General features: G+C 38.0%; 1 long non-coding RNA gene across 1 annotated transcript; it reads left to right on the top strand.

The window, feature by feature from the left end:
• Positions 1-11,561: 11,561 nt before the first annotated feature.
• LOC144653096 (uncharacterized) lies at positions 11,562-14,529 on the top strand. Its single transcript, XR_013570667.1, has 3 exons — positions 11,562-11,646; positions 13,146-13,218; positions 13,791-14,529. It is a non-coding gene; the product is annotated as an uncharacterized LOC144653096 (long non-coding RNA).
• The last annotated feature ends 921 nt before the right edge of the window (positions 14,530-15,450 follow it).

Below are 15,450 nucleotides of genomic sequence, written 5' to 3' on the forward strand. Positions count from 1 at the left end.
AAATAGCTGCTTGTCTGTAATCAGGTGTTAGTTGAAGCACAAAAAAAATTGTACAAAAAAATGCAATTGGACTCGGCAAAGGATGTTTCTCTACTCGAAGTATCAGTTGTGAGTTATAAATTTCCTAACTTTTTCCTGACGAACATAAACTTCTCCTGACCAAGTAAATACAAAAAGTACATCATCTTATAGTTACAGTAGTTTCTCTGACCTTTAGCAATTTTAAAACTTAGAATTCGAAATTTCTTCCGTCGACTAGTACTTCGTAAGATGGTATAAACCCGTACTGGAATTATTAACCGTTATGCATATGCCACGAGGTAACAGCTAAACGAGCTTTGCACGTTAAAATAGCAAAGAATTAAATAAAATTGGAACTCCCGCAGATATAACAACAGAATAGTCGACTCGACGAAGAAAACCTAAAGGGTCGGAATTGAATGACGCTAGCTTTACAAGCATCTCGCTTCGTTCGCGCTCGACATTTTGCAGGTCGTGAACTGGAGGTATTAAGCCGCTTAAAGCGAAAGGATAATGAACAGAAAACAACACAACAAAACAATTTGAGAACTTACTTGCAAATAGAGATGAACAGAAGGCAGAATCGTTCCACAACACAAACAGAATTTTAGCTGCTTGTCCTCGTGCTCGCTTCAACACAGCAAGTGTCAAACATATGACGTAATGCGCAGAAAACCAAATTTGCCGCGCTCAGAAGGCGCGCTGGGGGCGCTGGGTACATTTTCGTACCCAGTTCCATTCGCCCAAAAATCCGGAAAATTCCAGTGGCGAATGGAACGATGGAACAGAATTTTTCGACTTTTCCGGATGACTGCACAGAATGCAAAACAAAATTTTCATATGGTAGTCCGTCTAATATGGAAATTTTTACGTTGCATTTAAATAATGCTGGCAGGTTTGCTGCACATATAACTGATATTTTTGCAAATAAAAAAGCGTTGTGCGCACTGATAAACGGCCATGAATGACATCTTGGACGCGGACAACAGGGATCTTTCAAAAGGCACACAAGAAACGCGAACGTTACCAAACAAAAAGTTAAGTAAGCAATACAATGGTGTAGCCTGCAAGCGCCTTATAACTTTTTGTATATTCAGAGCTCTCAAGTTGATTTGCTGGGTAAGAGTGTGTTCATAACTGCGAGGATCTTCTCTTCATTTTATTCTTTATCCGCAGTTCATATATATGACATCATATATTCATTATTTTCAGTAGGCAATCTGTTGGTGAATAGCCGGTTTGACCATTTTCATAATTAACTGATCAATAAGTCATTTAAAAACTTTAAGGCAGCCCACCACATCGAGTGTTTTAAGGTGGCTTAATACAGTTTTGAGAGGGCAAATCAGTCCAACCTTTAACTCTCTTGTACAATCTCCAGAAAAGTTTTGTCTTTCTCTTATCACTGTTTGTTACATCCTAAAACCATCTAATGCGATATTTAGAAAATAAAAATGCTAATAAACAGCTTAAATGAACGGCCGAGTGCTTAAGAGGGGACTGGCACTAGTAGTTTAAACGGCGTTTTTCTCAAAATCTACCCGTACGACCCTACCTCAAAATTTCAGAAATAAGAAATTGGCTTTGATTTATCGTTCATGCAAAATAATATAAAAATCTGTAAGACAGATTTTTCGCAAAATAGGAAAATGTGATATTTTGCCGATTTTTAAAATAGCTCAAAATCTGTCTTACAGATTTTTTCAAAATCTTGGCTTTGGACGTGGTTCACCCCTTACATTTAATTGTGAAAGTTTCATAATAGGTTGTACGGTAGGTTTTCGAGAAAATCTGGATCAAAATCTGGCTTTTACGTCCTCCGAAGTGAATCAAATTGCGCGTGCGAGCGCGCGCTAATATGACGCCATGCTTCGCGAGCGATAATGAAAGACAGAATTAAAACTTCTCTGTCGGCTGTTTATCCACCTTTTTTGTCGTATTGTTTTCCGTCCCAGGTTTCAAGACGTATCTGAAAGTATTTTGAAGTTTTCTTTTGTATAAAAATGTGGTAAAGCGCGGTAAAACAAATGGAACTCTTTTTCGTTTCTGTTTAGAGTTGCTAGCGCCATTTTAGCGCGCGCGAGCAATAATGACGTCAAGCAGAAAATCGTAGCGCGCGCCTTTGAGCCACGTAAAAACTGTATTCAGCCACCTTAAATAATCAAGAAGTTATTTTTTTGCGCTTGTAGCGCGCGCGCTTGCATCAGACACAACTAAAACAAATCTCATTGGCTGTTTTTTGCACGCGCATCTTTCCCTTTGTTATGTCATAAAAGAAAGTTTTTCAGTCGCAACTTTGTTTGCTTCAGACGTATTTTTGCAAAGAGAGAAAATAACTTATTAAACTGCTCAAAATGGGTATTGCTTGGAGTTCTTACAAAGAAAAGAGAAAAGAGAAAAAGGAGCTTAAAAGGTTTGACCGTTATTTCGTTGTCTTTATTTTTTATTTATGAAATCAACGAAAATAACAGACACGCCAAGCGCCTTAGCTTAGAAAAGAAAATCTCACTAAGAATAGTTTACAATCAGAACATATATATGTGCATCGTTCGCACAAGTACTCTGTAGCCCAAGTTTCGAATGCGACGATTAATCAACGTACTTTTCTACTCAATGCGCTCTTTGGTGTGTTAATCATTAAATTTCAGTTAAGGCGAAAAGATACATACATCTCAAGGAAGCTTTTGCTGCTAAAGAAAACATAGCCCGCTTCTAGGCCCAATGGCTACCAATAGCCGGTGCTGATTTTAAGTGACTCAAAGTAATTTCACTCCGTCCTAAATGGAGGCAAGCTTTGTTATTTACCCCCAGCATTCGTTAGCTTTTATAATTCGCCGGTGTCCGTTTATACACATGGGTAAAGTTAGTCTTGCCCAAGGACGGAACTGACAATGACACCGACCAGGGGCCCGTTTCTCGGTAGTCGCAAAATATTTTCGCACCCGGAAAGCCATGGCAAAAGCATAAAACTTATGATCACAAAGCTGACATTTATTTACATAAAATAGTTCTTAATTTTATCGCACAGAAAACTAAACTGGCTTTATTATCCCGAATATTCTTTCAGGCTTTTGAGAAACGGCCCCTGAGCTCTAACGATTGAAACTGATGGTAGAATAAGGTTATATATGGTACGAAATTCACCATCTTTATTATTTACAACACACTTGATGATTTCGACATTGCTGATCCTAGCAGTATGCAGGACGCGTGTCACATATCAACCTAGTAAATGGCCCAGCTCACAACGAATCTCTCGTAGCTCAGTTGGTGACGTTGGTTATAGCGCCCAACCGGTATCTGGGAGGCCATGGGTTCGATTCCCGTCGGGGACTCAGAATTTTTTCTTTTTCCCATTCTCGTGTCATTGTTGAAAAATTCATTTTCAACATTTTTATTGTTTGCGCTGCAGTCAATCCCCATAGCCGTTATTGCTTCTCTGAGCCGGCAAAGCCTTGGCACGAGAAACAAAGGGTTCTGCGGACATGGGATTTTTGAATTAGTCGAATCAAGATTTTTTTTATTGGTTGTTTGAACCAAAGAATTCTTTCAAAAGTCAAAAACGCAATGACTCTTTCATACATTCTTTTGAAAGACCACGACTGCATGCATAAAGGACATAAAAACCACAAGTCCTAGAATCAAGGACTGGAAATCTAATGTGCCTAGCACCCTTCTATTTTCGAGCTAAGATCCTGTCTGTCTGCTAAGAGAAACGGAAAGGGCTATATGGATGAGAATGGTTCGCGCTTGAGCCAATCTTCAGTCCAGAGTGCGCCGGCTCCCAGGCACCGACCCAAACATTGACCAACCACTGCTGACTAAGGCTAGCTGTAAAGCTGGCTGAACCATTCCCCGAGGTTCTTCTCTTTTTGAAACCGTCAGGGGTTGCAATTTTGATTACAGTCGCCGTTTATCTGGTTAGAGCGGCATTCCTGTATTCAGCAAGACATATCCGCGTCTGAAATTTGTTTCTTATTTCTCGCCTTTCGTGAAGAATAGTATTCGATTTTGCTGACAATACGCTTGAACATTCTGATAATTCCGACTCAGTACTGATTTCGAGTTGCTCAGATGATAGGTCTTCATCTTTGCACTCTGAATCTAAGCTTTCGTTGCCATTCAAATTTACATCGCAAATGAGCACAGTTATTTCTCCAAACCATTTTTCAAATTCTGAAACTGATATTTACGCATGCGCCTCACGTAACCACGCTGTGAAAGTGTTTGGGACTACATTATCATAATGTATGCATTAGGTTTCCCTTCAATTTTTCACGACGTTTGAATCAAACGTCGTGAATTTAGAGAATGAAACTCTTAACAAACGAGTGGAAAAAAAGCAGAAGTCGAACTTGGTAAAAGTGTTGAAGACCAAGTCAACACGATTTGCAGTACGTACTTGCAAGCATGGCTTCAACAGAGCGATAAATATAACCGGATTTTTGGCTGAATTTATACTCTCTTGTAAATACTTAATCGTACCTTTTTGGTACGCTTCGGCCTGTCGGCTGCATATCAGGCTCGTTTGGTCTCGCCATGGGTATTTTGGCTCGACTGCGTCTCGCCAAAATACGAACCATGGCTCGACCAAACTCGCCTGATATGCTACCGAAGCGTACCAAAAAGGTACGATTAGATATAAATAGCGCGCTCGCCTAAAAACGTCTGTACATTTCTTTCCGTCAGTGAGATTTAGCCATGAGGATTCTGCAAGAGGGCAAGTGATTTCGGGGGAGGGGGGGAGGGTTATAGAAACCTAGTTTTTGGTCTTTTACGATCAAAACTAGTGCGGGTTCAGCCGTTGTTTCTTACTCCCCACCCAAACATATTGAAATAAGACTGGGCATAACATTAACTGTTCCCTTAGGCATAAAAATTCTTCTGTTTTCCTCAACCCGGATGAGTCTACCTAATGTCGTCCCCAAGGCTGTTTGTCCCTCTTAGCCAACGGAGTCTGTGCACAAGAAACAAGAAGCTCTGAGGACCACATGACTAGGCAATCTAGGCAATCAAGTGAGCTTTAGGACGAGCCTGTTTTCCTGCTCTCTATAACGTCTACAACGGCATGCTCAAACTAATCAGCTTACTAGCCCGACAGAACTATTACGTTTAGATCATTACACATCTCGCATTGCTTTTTTCGCAAACCAAAATAAGAAATTCGGGGTACAGCAGTACTGATCACAAAATTAATACTGATCAAAGATGATTTCACATTGGCGGTCTTAATAATAGTTTGTTTTAAGGTCTCCTTATCCTCCTTTCCCAATTTTCTCTCATCTTTCCGCGTTTTCCTTTTTTCCCTCCTTCATCGGAGAAGATCCTAACAGCGACACAACCTATTCCGGCTGAAAACATGATGGTTAAATTTACGTACATGCACGTAACTTTTATTGAGCTTTTTGTCTAGTTGTACTACAATATCATAAATCATAATTTCAAAAAATTGACAATAAAAAGAACATTTAGCATGAATATTAAGTTCTCTTTAATATCTCTCCTCCGCAGAGGTCTTTTCATGACGATTGTTCATTTTTTGTGCTCTTTGTTTTTCCTTCTCCCTCCATCAATTTTTTAAGGAGCCTCTGCCGATGAGATATCTCGTTAATTATTAATAGATACTCAGGGCCGTACCTAGCAGGGGGGGGGGGGGGGCAGGGGGAGCAGTTGCCCCCGCCAGGAAAACAAATTTCTAACATAGTGTTTGATTTTGCTGGGCTTTTTCTTGTAGCTATATTGGAGTTTGTCCCCGCAGCGAAGTTTAGCGGAGTTTGATCCCGCAGACAAAAATTCCTAGGTACGGCCCTCATACTGTACAGATAAGAAATATTTTTGTTATAATATACTTAACGAGCTGAGTAGGCAATTGCCACAAATAAAATAAATTACTCTTTTACGTGTCAGTGTGTTTCCTTCCGCTGTGCCAATAGAGGAGTGCATAAATAAACAACAAATTAAATAATAAAACTGATCGTGCGGTTTTTACTTGAGTGTTGCTTTACAACGTTTGGTGATTGTTATAACCATCTTGTACCACCACTATCAATTAATTTACTTTTATTTAATCCAGCTTCCCGATATTTTTAGCTCTTTGGTTATTTCAGGGAGCTGGTACCCTTTTATTAAATGATTTAATTTTATTATTTGTAAATTTCATTCAAAAACTTTATTATGGGTACAATAAAGTGTGTTATTGTCGTAATTGCTGCGCCTTTCCCGACAAATCAATCGCGTGATTAATATTTGCCAACACATGTTTTTTTGCACTTCGCGTCAGCTACACGTATTTACTTCAAGTTTTTTGGCTCGCTAGATGGTCTGTGTCCATTATGATTGGCCAGAATGATGACTTCAGGTTTTGTTTTACGACACTCAATTAAAAACCGTTCTTTTAGGTACATTGAGGTGGCTCGTCTATCACAGCTTCACTACTTGCGTTGAGGTAACTCTTAAAGTACCGATTTGTATAGGTTTTACCAATGACGGAACAAATCGAGATAAAAAAAAAGGTCAAAGATACCCCAGTTTTGACCTTTTGAGGCTAATAGTGACAGTAGATCTGTAGTTAGTTAAAGTACCAGATAATTCTTATTCTTTTAAACAAATTTTACATAAACATGTTAAAATTATAGACAATTTTTCATTTGACAAGGGGGCAACAGTAGCCGCTAATAAAAAGGATGATTTTATATATTTTTAATTTTTAATCTATTATATTTTTAATGATGTATGTAAATTTCTCTTCTTTTTATCTTAGTGTTAGTTAGTGTGCTAGTTTTAAATTTATAAATGTAATTCTTAATTTTTAGTATAGTAGGTCCACATCAGCCCTTTGGCTGCCTTTTTACCCAACCTACTCATCAAATAAAGTATGTATGTATGTAGTTAAGAAGGACCCCCATTAAATCACTCAAGTATCAACATACCAATCGCCCCACGTTCTGTTGAAATTGGCCACGCCAATTTCCAGGTGGGGAATAGCGTGCCACGATGTAGGTCTCGATTTTGCCTTTGCTGATTTTCTTTTTCTTGAGAGCCACTCCCACTTTAGTAGTTTTCTTCCAAACCACCTGCAATAAATACAATTGCAATTATTTTAGGCTTTACTAGTAAATGAAATTTAATAAATGCATGTTACGGCTTGTAACAGCTTCAATGTTTTGGAGATTATACCCTCTTTTGTAGGATACGCAGGATTCGCAGGATTATGAATTTATCCACTATTTGCAACAGATTTGAGACAAAATTTTGGCACGGGTTGGGTAAAGGTTACATGGTACGCGTACTAAAAAATGGTTTTACATGGATAAATTTGCAGTGAGCGACTTTTTTGCCTCGTCCATGCCGAACCAAAATTTAACCCGCGCTTCGACCTACTCAAGAGTTAGTCCATACCAATTTAACTGGAGCCGTGCCAAACATTTTTTTGGGGGAAAATGGTCTGTTAGCAGGTAGTTGCAGCCCTGATGCAAAGTCATTTTATTTTCTTGACAACAACTGATTATGTATATCAGTTCTGCCACCTTTCCCTCCTTTCAAGGAGAGAAACTTACTCACCTGCGTGAAATGACCAGTGCCTGAATTAAATCCCGGGTTGTTGTAATTATAATCTTTTTTTTCAGAATACCTTAATTTAAGAAAAGAAAAAAAATAATGTTAAATTGTATTATATATTGGTTATCGCTTGACTGTTCCGCCGCAAAATCCCGGGCGTAAAATCTACTAACGCAAAACTCATTAACGCGAACTGAATGTAACAACTTTTGATGTAAAGTCCAATATCTCTTAGCGCAAAATGTATCAATTTTTTCGGGAAATATGCCGAAAATATCGTTATATCGGGGTAAACCTAACAAGTACTTTTTACTAGATATTAAAGGAGAATAAAGAGAATAATTTTGATAAAGAGGCTTCGAACACAGTATCATTTTCGTATATCGTTGTACAAAGCTGTTGTCAAAAACGTTAGAGATCACTCAATAACTGTAATGTTATTGCATTAAATTTAATGTTTTGCAAATAAATTGTGACTGTGTACTGAAAAAATCGTTATATTGGGAGGATTTTACGTTCGGTCCGATAAATTCTCATCGTTATATCGGGAATATCGTTATCATCGTACGGTTCGTACGAGTCGTCAAACAATAAGTTTACGAGTCGTACAGTTGGTGAAGTGCATATGATTAGTGAGACTTAGTAGACTTAGTGGGTCGTAACAGTGCTACGAATCGTACGAGTCGTACGGTTCGTCCGAGTCGTGAAACAATAGTTTACGAGTCGTACTGTTGGTCAAGTGCATATGATTATGAGACTTAGTATGATTAGTGAGACATAGTGGGTCCGAACAGTGCTTCGAATCGTACGAATCGTACGGTTCGTACGAGTCGTCAAACAATGAGTTTACGAGTCGTACAGAGATGTCCGGAAACCTAAGGGAGCGGTCATTAATTACTGGGGGAAGGGCCGGTAAATTTTTGAATAAGTGGGCTCAAAAATTGTGATCCTCTCCCAAATTGGAGCCAGAAATTTGCCACCCGCCCCAAATCAGAGACCAAAAAATTGTGACCCCCCCCCCCCTCCCTTCCGTCCTTTGAATGAGCACATAAAAGAATAAACACAGCAAGGTAAAAACCATTGAAAGTAGTTGACTAGTTCTTAGAGAAGTTGTGTGCCCTCAAGAGGGGTCTGGGGGCATGCTACCCCAGAAAATTTTCAATTTTTATTCCTCTTAAATCCCTTTTCTGCGATTCTGAGTAGCAATATGATGCGGGCGCTTTCAGAAAAGCTACTTAGATTCCTGTTTTAACTTTTTCAGCTGTTCGAGCTATTCGAAGCAGGTAAAACAGAAAAAAAAAATAGCAAAATAGTGTGTTTCTAAGGCGATTATTGATAACGTGTCATGATACAAATAGATATGATCAAAATGGGTTGTTTGAATCAAAATAATATCATGCAAGAAATAATCGTTTCAGTGTGAGTTTGCAACTGATTGCGCGAGTCTCACGCTCAATGCATGAGGCTTGAGAAGCCTGAACCAAACAGCCGTTGCTCCTTAACACAAACAAGGCTAGGGGGGTCCGGGGGCATGCTCCCCCGGAAAATTTTTATTTTAGGTCTTCTGAAACGACTAGAAATGCATCTACGAATGCCAAACATGCTAAAAAGTAATCAATTTATACCAATGAAAAACAGCTGTGATCGAACGTGTAAAGCCTCTTTGACCATTTAACAAGTCACTACTCGCCAACGGATAGACCAGAAATTATTAAGCTTTAATTACCTATTGCTAGCTTGCTAGTAAAATAGTCAAAGTAGCTAGCTTGCTACTAAAATAGGTAAAGAAATGTTCCTCGCAGAGAACTTGCAGCATGAATGGTTAAACAATTGTTCTGTGGAGTCTCATTACAGAAACTGTGCGTTGAAAGTCAACCATTCTAGTCATATTTTTTTTTGGCTCACTCCAGAAATCTCCACAATGAGTCACGTTCAAGATATAAAAGATTCAGCTTGATAAACACACGCGCTGTTTGCTGGTTAAGGGAAATTAACAAGGAGGAGATGGAATGTGGATTGAATTAGCCTAAAATATTTAAAAAGTTTATTTGTTAAAACAGGTGCCCAATCATTTATGACCCTTCCCTTATCGTGGGTCCAAAGACATTTGGCCCTCCCCAAATGGGAGCCCCAAAAATCTTAGCCCTCCCCCCAAATTTGCCGCCCCTCCCCCCCCCCCAATAATTAATGACCGCTCCCTAAGACCTAAGAATCGTACAGTCGGTGAAGTGCATATGATTTGTGAGAATTAGTGTGAATTTTCTAAAGCGTATTTGGGTTTGCACATTTTAGAACGAGGAATATGCATTGTGTTTAGCGTGTTGTGTTTTGCGAGTTTCGCTAAAACACTTCTATAGAACGTAGAATACACATTGCGTTTAGCGTGTTTGGGCCATTACACGCTTTAAGAACGAAGAATATACATTGTGTTTACCGTGTTGTGTTTAGCGAGTTCCGCTAACACACTTTTTATAGAACGAAGAATACACTGCGTTTAGCGTGTTTGGGCCATCACACGCTTTTAGAGGGGGGTGAATAGGGGTATTCAAATCCGCCGATCCGTCATAATTTAACGACCGAATCCGTCGATCCGTTGTCATTTAATGACCAAATCCGCCGATCCGTTAAAAAAGGTCTAACGTTCGAATCCAAATTTTATTTGTTGCCAGGATTTGTGAAAAAAACGAATCTGGGGTTGTTTTGTGTTATCTAAGAAGCAATCAGCATTTTACAATATTAACGATAAACTAAAAGGACTACCTCTACATTAGACATCTGTTGTTTTAATCCTACAATCCTACAATTTCCGTACTGCGTGATATGCTGTTAGTCTTGAGCGTGACCAAAAACCAAAAAGTAAAACAAAGCAAAGCATTTCTGAGGATTGTTGAGATCCGCGATCCGAACTTTATTGAAAGCAAAATCCAAAATCCGGGCACAAAAATAAGATGAAACCGCGATCCGCTTCAATTGCAGGATCCGAAAATCCGTTAAAAAATTTGCTCTGAATCCGAAATCCGGGCAAAAATATTATCAAAATCCGTCGATCCGTTTTCCTATTCATCCCCCTCCTTTTAGAACGAAGAATATAAATTGTGTTTACTGTGTCGAAGGATATGCATTTTCTAAAGCGTGTTTGGGTTTGCACGTTTTTAGAACGAGAAATATACATTGTGTTTACCGTGTTGGGGACGTAACGCTTACAGAACGAAAAATATACATTGTGGTTGGTGTGTTTTGATTACAGTATCACGCTTTATCACTAATCAGACTAGTGCTATGCAGTTAACAAACTGCACGAGTCGTAAACTATTGTTTCACGACTTGTACGAACCGTACGACTCGTACGATTCGTAGCACTGTTGGAGTGTTGGGTCCCACTAAGCCTCACCAATCATATGCACTTCACCAAATGTACGACTCGTAAACTATTGTTTCACGACTCGTACCAACCGTACGATTCGTCTGATGATTTTTTATGATCCGTATCAGGTCGGGTTTATTGGACATGGGTGTTTATCAGTGCGCTCAATGCTTTTTTATTTGCAAAAATATCAGTTATATATTATCATTATCATTATATGTGCAGCAAACCCGCCACAGTGCATTATTTAAATGCACCGTCAAAATTTCCATATTTAATAGACGGACTACCATACGATAATTTTGTTTTGCATTCTTTGCAGTCATCCGGAAAGTCGAAAAATTCTGTTCCATCGTTCCATTCGCCACTGGAATTTTCCGGATTTTTGGTCGAATGGAACTGGGTACGAAAATGTACCCAGCGCCCCCAGCGCGCCTTCTGAGCGCGGCAAATTTGGTTTTCTGCGCATTACGTCATATGTTTGACACTTGTGCTGTAAGGATGGGCCGATACAGTTTTTTCAAAAGATAGATATGTAATTTTTTTTTTTTTTTTTTTTTTTTTTTTTTTTTTAATTTTTTTTTTTGAAAAAGAAAAAAAAAAAAAAATTTGATGTGCTATGTTGAAGCGAGCACGAGGACAAGCAGCTAAAATACTGTTTGTGTTGTGGAACGATTCTGCCTTCTGTTCGTCTCTATTTGCAAGTATGTTCTCGAATTGTTTTGTTGTGTTGTTTTCTGTTCAATATCCTTTCGCTTTAAGCGGCTTAATACCTCCAGTTCACGACCTGCAAAATGTCGAGCGCGAACGAAGCGAGATAAGCTTATAAAGCTAGCGTCATTCAATTCTGACCCTTTAGGTTTTCTTCGTCGAGTCGACTATTCTGTTTTTATATCTGCGGGAGTTCCAATTTTATTTAATTCTTTGCTATTTTAACGTGCAAAGCTCGTTTAGCTGTTACCTCGTGGCGCATGCATAAGTTAATAATTCCAGTACGGGTTTATACCATCCAGTTACGAAGTCGACGGTAGAAATTTCGAATTCTAAGTTTTACAATTCCTAAAGGTCAGAGAAACTACTGTAACTATAAGATGATGTACTTTTTGTATTTATTTGGTCAGGGGAAGTTTATGTTCGTCAGGAAAAAGTTAGGAAATTTATAACTTATAACTGATACTTCGAGCAGAGAAACATCCTTTGAGTCCAATTGAATTTTAGGGACTGATCGTTTATTACGTCCCAAGAGGGAGGGGGGGGGCGGTGGTTTTGGAGGGGGGGGGATACAATTTTAAAATAAGCCCCTTTTGGGGTGGTTAATTTTTCTCTGGTAAAAAACATGAGGGGGGTCAAATTTTATGACACAGCAACAGCAGTCTAGGGAATTTGACGTCAGTGATCTATCCACGATCCCAAAAGAAAAGAATTTGACGCGATTTCAGGTCCCGAGGGAAGGGTTGTTTGACATGGTCGCGCTTGAGCCTGGAACCTAGCTCTAATTCTGCCATCTTTAAAATTACCCAGACAGCTGGTCGTCAGATGCTCGCCAGTTTGCTCGATCTTTTCGCGTTATTTGCAATACCCTAACTAGACCACCTACAACTATATGAAATTTCAAAAAGCAAAAACGACAACAATTTCATTGACAGACACAAACAGTTAAACTTAAATATTTTAAACAATGTAAAATAATACAAACAATAAACGAGAGAATAAAAAAGATAAAAAACCTGTAGGAAGGACGGAGAGAATTATGGCCTCCTCAGGAGGGGGGGGGGGTACATTTTTAAAACAAGAATTGGGAAGGGGGGGGGGGTTCAGTTTTGAAACACTACACTTTTTTGAAAACCACCGCCCCCCCCCTGGGACGTAATTAACGATCGGTCCCTTAGTGTACATTTTTTTGTGTTTCAACTGATACCTGATTACAGACAAGCAGCTATTAAAAAAAGATATAGTGTTTCATTTCTTAAGTTTGAGGAGTCGAGAGATGGGTTTGTAAAATTCTTGAGATGCTTGGTCGGGAATGAGTATTATTATGGAATTGCGAATGATTGAAGCTCTTTGCTTGTATGCAATTACCTTTACCCTTCCTCACTTTGCTTTGAATTTGCTCGTAACCAGTTATTGTCAATTCTTGTTCTGTGTAAGAAAATTGTCATTTGACTGTCATTTGAACTGTCTGCAATTCCATCTCCTTTAATAGAGAATGAAATAGAGAGCTTCCTTGCACCTGTTGCCCTCGAGATTCACACCAGACCACTAAGGATGTTATTGTCGTATTATAAGCTTTTTTCAAAGCTTGGAACAGCTCAGACATATATTTAGCAGGTGAGTGACGGGTAAAATTGAATTCAATTATGATCATGATATGTAAGTATAAGACAGCTAATCATCCACTTCTATCTATTAAATCAAGTGTCCAGATGATCATACAAGCTTTTGTTTGTTACCATTTTTTAAACTGTGATATGAGACAGAATAACTGTAGTACAATATGTGTTCGCTATTTTGATTATTCCTGTTCTCTATATTACCATTTTCTCTGTGGCATGAGTGGATCCACTTTTTCTTTTCTGTTTACATGCGCTTCAACGAGACACATTTGGCTCTCTCAGTTCTGGTAAGTAAAAATGCATATGTTTATTATGGTTCAAACTTTTGTTTGATTTTGCTTTGCTTTGCCTTCTCCCGGATGTTTATACCTACGGTACTCATTATTTATAATACTCCAAGTACATATTATTTTTCTATTGGCTATTTTTATATGATACTTCTGGGTGTTTGTACATGGTAATTTTAAATGCCAATGCTTTTTAGATTTTGGCTTTCTGTACATGATTAATTTAAGACCAGACCACTAAGGATGTTATTGACGTTTAAGCCTTTTTCAAAGCTTGGAACAGCTCGTAAGCAGGTGAGTGACGGGTAAAATTGAATTCAATTATGATCATGATATGTAAGTATAAGACAGCTAATCATCCACTTCTATTTATTAAATCAAGTGTCCAGATGATCATACAAGCTTTTGTTTGTTACCATTTTTTAAACTGTCATATGAGAGTAACTGTAGTACAATATATATGTGTGGGCTATTTTGATTATTCCTGTTCTCTATATTACCATTTTCTCTGTGGCATGAGTGGATCCACTTGGAGTGGATCCACTTTTTCTTTTCTGTTTACAAGCGCTTCAATGAGACACATTTGGCTCTCTCAGTTCTGGTAAGTAAAAATGCATATGTTTATTATGGTTCAAACTTTAGTTTGATTTTGCTTTGCTTTGCCTTCTTCTGGATGTTTATACCTACGGTACTCATTATTTATAATACTCCAAGTACATATTATTTTTTTATTGGCTATTTTTATATGATACTTCTGGGTGTTTGTACATGGTAATTTTAAATGCCAATGCTTTTTAGATTTTGGCTTTCTGTACATGATTAATTTAAGACCAGACCACTAAGGATGTTATTGTCGTTTAAGCCTTTTTCAAAGCTTGGAACAGCTCGTAAGCAGGTGAGTGACGGGTAAAATTGAATTCAATTATGATCATGATATGTAAGTATAATACAGCTAATCATCCACTTCTATCTATTAAATCAAGTGTCCAGATGATCATACAAGCTTTTGTTTGTTACCATTTTTTAAACTGTCATATGAGAATAACTGTAGTACAATATGTGTTGGCTATTTTGATTATTCCTGTTGTCCATGTACCATTTTCTCTGTGGCATGAGTGGATCCACTTGGAGTGGATCCACTTTTTCTTTTCTGTTTACATGCGCTTCAACGAGACACATTTGGCTCTCTCAGTTCTGGTAAGTAAAAATGCATATGTTTATTATGGTTCAAACTTTTGTTTGATTTTGCTTTGCTTTGCCTTCTCTCGGGATGTTTATACGTATTCATTATTTATAATACTCCAAGTGCATATTATTTTTCTATTGGCTATTTTTATATGATGCTTCTGGGTGTTTGTATATGATAATTTTAAATGCTAATGCTTTTTAGATTTTGGCTTTTTGTACATGATTTACATTTGGCTCTCACAGTTCTGGTTAGTAAAAATGCATATGTTTATTATGGTTCAATCTTTTGTTTGATTTTACTTTGCTTTGCCTTATCCTGGGATGTTTTTACATACTCATTATTTGATACTCCAAGTGCATATGATTTTTCTATTGGCTATTTTTATATGATACTATTGGGTGTTTGTACATGATAATTTTAAATGCCAATGCTTTTTTAGATTTTGGGTATTTGTACATGATTAATTTAAGACCAGACCACTAAGGATGTTATTGTGGTTTAAGCCTTTTTCAAAGCTTGAAACAGCTCGTAAGCAGGTGAGTGACGGGTTAAATTGAATTCAATTACGATCATGATATGTAAGTATAAGACAGCTAATCATCCACTTATATCTATTAAATCAAGTGTCCAGATGATCATACAAGGTTTTGTTTGTTACCATTTTTTTAAAACTGCCATATGAGAATAACTGTAGTACAT

The sequence above is a fragment of the Oculina patagonica genome, chromosome 5, assembly GCF_052425735.1.
Source record: "Oculina patagonica isolate OP01 chromosome 5, crgOcupat, whole genome shotgun sequence".
Lineage (NCBI taxonomy): Eukaryota > Metazoa > Cnidaria > Anthozoa > Scleractinia > Oculinidae > Oculina > Oculina patagonica.